General features: G+C 45.0%; 1 pseudogene; it reads left to right on the forward strand.

Moving 5' to 3' along the window:
- The first annotated feature begins 245 nt into the window (after nt 1-245).
- On the forward strand, nt 246-4,431 carry LOC118494530 (annotated as a pseudogene).
- Nucleotides 4,432-5,127: the final 696 nt, after the last annotated feature.

Genomic DNA, 5,127 nt, shown 5'->3' on the forward strand with positions numbered 1-5,127 from the left:
AGGTGGTTTCTTTTCCCAAGTGCCACTGATGCTTGAAAGAAAGTGACTATTTTACTCTATTTAATAAAAAGTGTGGAACTGTGGGAAGACGTGTACTGATTTGGCTTCCCTGACACTTGGAGCAGAATGGAGGAGGTTTATGCCCTGTCGTCCTGCTTTGGTGTTTTTAAACTGGTTTCTGTCGTTTTTTTTTGTCTGGACCTTTTCCTGCTCCTCTCAGGCTGTGTGACTATGAGCACTCGGGGCTTCAGGCCACTAAGCGGCAGAATGGAAGGAGCTCGACAGCATGAAGGAGTCCATCAGCGCATTATAACCAGCTCCAGGACATCGACCCGACCAGGCTCTCCTTCTCCCCTTCCTGGACCTGGACACTCAGATCTCCTTGGCGCCTGTGTCAGACAGTCCCGAGTCCTCGGTGGAGGAGCTGCACTCGTCCCCCACTCTGTCTCGGCTCCCAGCGCTCCCTTGAACCACCCCCAGCACATCAACCCAAGGATGAGTTATTACTGCTGTTTTTTACTGTCTGTTGATGGAGCTGCAGATTTGAGGGGAGGCCAGGCAAATTAGCATAGAAGTGAAGTGGAGTTTGAGTCCGACTGGATCCAAAGGAGTGAGACAGAGTCGGGCTAATTTAAAGCAAAGTAACAGTTATTAAGCAATGCACAATAAAATGAGTTTTTTAAGGTTAAACCATGTGTAGATGTACCTACATGAGCTCTGGACTAAATCGACATTTAGCCTTGCATAAAAGATTTTATACAGGTTGAAATTGATAAGTTGTTGTAGTGCTAGTGAGGACATACAAAGCACTGTGAGGTGAAAATTAGTATAAAGTTAGGTCCAGTACAGTTACATTCAGCTACATACCATTAGCTTTAGAAACAGGCAGATTTAAAGCAACACTAAAGCACTTTTCCCGCTTCGGCGCCTACAGGTTGGAAGCGAATTGTCATTACCGCTGTCGAAGGTCTCATTATGATCTCATTCGAACCACACGATCCGCTGCCGATCTGGCAAACTTACATAATGTAATGTAGACAATTCCGCTTCCAACCTGTGGGGGAGCAAAGCGGGAAAAGTGCTTTAGTGTTGTTTAGTGTCTCCCTGAAAAGAAAGGGTTTCGTTTTCTTATGTAAGTATGTGAGATTGAGACTATATTAATTGCTCATTGTATGCCGATTAAGAACTGAACTTTTTAGTAAAATGCCCTGCATGATTTCTTCTGATGGAATATAAAAAAATAATAAAAAAAACTGAGTTGTGTATAGGAAAGAGCCTTTGTTTGTCAAGCTCAGGACAGGAGACAAAGTCTTTGTTTGTGGTTATATATAAAAAGTTATGTTCTTTGTATTTGTAGTGGCTTATGAAGTCAGGTGGACCAGGCACATGCATATAATAACGTAACAAACTTAACTTATTAGAAAAAAAGTGAGACAGTTTCAGACGTATTAGAGTCTGAAGTGCTGCAGTCTGCAGGAGGGAGAATCATCTATAATGTGAAGTGGGTGAATGTTTGCAATCCTTCAACCAAGAAATAATTTAGAAGTGTCATGGATGTTGATACGACGCCTGTAGCACGATAAAAACACTTGTAAAAGTTGAGAGAACATCCGTAGATGTCCACAAGTCGTCTTTCGGCACATTGCCACCAGATGCTTGATAGAAAGAATAAATTGATTCTATATAATATGATTCTATGATTAAAAGGTGAAGAGGGAACTATCAGTTTAACAAGATGCCCAAAGCTGGATTATCAACCGGCAGGGCCCAGATCCCCAGTGTGCTCATGTATTGTAGGGCTCTAGTTTCAGTACTGTAGTTATGTTTATTTATATTGTGTATGTGGTGCTATCCTAAATTACTTAATGTTTGATCCAATTATCCAAATTAATGACACAAAGAAAATTGTGATCATGTATAATATTCTTGCACAGGAGTACTGGTTGGTTTCTGGGTCTCTGTGTCCACTGAAACTGTAGGAACGTGGAGGAGGGGACAGGCATAAAACCAGAGGGGGGTCAATAGGGGCCCAACAGCAATTGGCCCCGGGGCCTGCTATTAGGTTAATCCATGGGCCACCCCTCTGCAATGTTACATGAGGCCAGGCCTACATGAAGTAAGGGAATGATGGATTAGTATGAGTATGCAGTTGATTGCTCTCAGTATTGGTTTTGGATTGTGTAGTAAAATGTGCTCTGGTTTGAACAGGCTCTGCTCCCTGCAACAGCAGCCCGGCGACGACCTCCCAGATGAGCCAACGAGCAGATCAGACAGAGGAGAGAGCTCAATCAAACTCTTTCCAGTCCGATCATCACAGCGCACAATTTGGATGCCGCCACGGAAAACTGCATCAGCTTTCCAACCCCAGCTCTCAGGAGACATGTCCACGGCACAGACACACCAAGATGGAGTCCAGATCCACCAATCTGGACTGCACTGTGGACGAGGGTCGACCTCTGATAGGCCCGCTGCCAGAGAGCGTGGAGCTGACTGTGTGGAGCTCAGTGGGGCGGGGAGAGACTTGCGAGGCCGCAGAGGAGGCTCAGATCGGGGACGATGCTGCTGTCGCTGTGCCAGTGTAAATGCTGTCAAAGCGGCGAGTTCCGCTTCTTTCAGTCCTGGCTTCTCTTCTGTGTGCAGCTGGGACCTCATGCACTCTATTTCTAGTCCCCATTAAACCCCCCGACTGCCCCGACATAGCCAGCCGCATCGTTTTCACCTTCTGCTGCTGCGTGGTGGCAGCCGTCCCCATCCTGCTCGGTACGCTTCAAAACACCTGTACACTGACATAGAAAAACAGCCATTGAGCGCCACAAATGAAAGATAAAGATAAGAGGGATTTGGTTTGTCTAGCCGCCTTGTCTTGGAATGTTTCACTGTATCCGTCCCCTTTAATTTCATGCGCTTTCAACCTCAGTGCAGCAGACGTCTCCAGGGCCTCTAGAGAGAAGCATAATTTCTTCTCCTGCGCATAGTTTAAATGGAAACTACAATAAGAGGTTGGCAGCGTCTGCGTCTCCAGGCTGTGGCCTAATTGTTTCAGAATATTTTAATCATTTTCCAATTGGGCGACCAGAAAGGAGAGGGCAGGTGGCAAAAAAATCCAAACCAAAGACCATTTCCTCTCACTATTTGTCAAGCTGATGACAGTGAGGAGTACTTGCATGTAGGCCATTCTGCTGGCAGTGCTGTATTCAATTGAAGATATGACAAAATATGCTGTCAGACGAGATCAAGTGCAGCTAGGAGTTGTTTGCGGAAAGATGGCCAAGAGTCAAGATGCTAATGACTTATTGCTCTTCATCCTCGCAGCGATGCTCATGGGTGCAGCCTGCCAGTTCTGCAAAGGCTCCTTCAGTCTGCAGGAGTCGTTTCCCAGAAGACGGGCCGCTGCAGCAACTGTTGTCACGGGTCCTTGGGAACATTACTCCTCTACGTCCTCAACCTCGTCGTTATGGCCGCTTTACGCCTAAGACAGCTGAAGTTGGTGCCCATACTGGTCGCCATGTTCATTTTGGAAGGTGAGGCCCAAATGTGGACCGAAGGGGTGTTTGATAAAGGAAACTGATCCAGAATTAAAGTGTTAATTCTGGTTAAAACTGATCCTTGTGTGGCCGGGTTGGATCAGTGGGCAGCAGGCACACATAGACGTGGAGGTTTATGCCTCGATGCAGAGGTCCAGGGTTCGAGTCGACCTGTGACGATTTACTCATGTCTTCCCCCTCTCTCTCCCTTCTCTCACCTAGCTGTCCTGTCCAAAGGCGGAAAAGCCCCAAAAAAATAATCTTTAAAAAAATAAATAAACGATCCTTGTGACTTGATACACAGACATTAAACACAGGTACATCAGTTCACAATAAAGAAAACTGACATGTAAAGACAGAACTGTGATGTTCATGACCACAAAGCAGCACATATTAAACTTATTTTTATTTGATTAAAGAATAAAATCAAACCACAAATGTGATGGAGTAATTTTGCATTGTGTATTTGGTCCTTTAGGTTTCCTGAATACTTCTGCTGAGGAGTTTAACTGTAATCTTGCTTTATTAAACACCGTCAGGGAGGTGGGCGTGGTTATCAGTGAAGTTTGAACTTGACCTGATTTCTGTTTTGTGTTAATCCTCTACAGGCTGTTTATGGATCAGCGAAACACATGCAGCTCCTGGAGAGGCTTCGGCTCCGGCCTGACCGTCTTCTTCCGCTTCCGCCATGGTGGCTCTCAATCTGTTCCATGTACACCCTGAATCTCAAGAGCCACTTTTTGGCTCTCAGGACGTCCTCTATAATCAGTCCCCCCTCTTCCTGGTCAGGGAGACATCACAGAGCCCGAGTGGCAAACCAGACATCCTACCCACAGACATCTGGACGCTCAATGAGGAGGCGAGCTGCGCTTCTTCTTTCAGAGGAGGAGATCTTTTCCCAAAATAGGCCATTCTGTGGTCTGCAGTTCAGCACAGCAAACACGCTGCCACTATAACCTCCAAGTCTGTGACGGCTTAACTTGTATTTTGTGCTCCTCCTATACAGACTTTTTTAAATGTGGATTCATGCTTATTATCTGAAATGCCAAAGCTCTTTGTCTGTAGTGGCAGGGGACGCCTTTGAACAATGCTGTAGTCTTGAAACATTTGTCCTTTTACGCTATTCCAGTCCTTATTTAAGTTTTGAACTCTAAGTACATAAAATCTCTCATATATATAATTATATATATGGGCTGAATTTGGTTTGACCTAGAAAACCACAAGAAAGCACTGCAGTTCAGACTTATTATTTAACTTGTCCAAAAAGTTTGTAATGATGAGACAGAATAAAAGCCATTTGTAAAAACTTTTTTCATCTTTTCCAGCCGTTCTCAGTTCCCTCGCTGATGTGGACAAGTTTAAATGAGCAGCTATTCCTGGAGAAACTGCAGTGTGTGTTTTTCAGTGCTGGGACTATCATTACGTGATAACATGCTTTCAAGTTCTCTGGTTGCTCTCTATCTCCACCTGCTGGCGTCCACGCTGCTGCTGCTGATGCTGATGCTGCTCACTCTGTTTGTGGAGCAAAATGAGGGCAAAACAAAAACAGGATGCACTTACTTCTTTTTGAACACTTAGTCAACAGGAGATTAAGAGCTTTCCA

This window comes from Sander lucioperca, unplaced genomic scaffold (genome assembly GCF_008315115.2).
Source record: "Sander lucioperca isolate FBNREF2018 unplaced genomic scaffold, SLUC_FBN_1.2 Unpl_12, whole genome shotgun sequence".
NCBI classification, from domain to species: Eukaryota; Metazoa; Chordata; class Actinopteri; order Perciformes; family Percidae; genus Sander; species Sander lucioperca.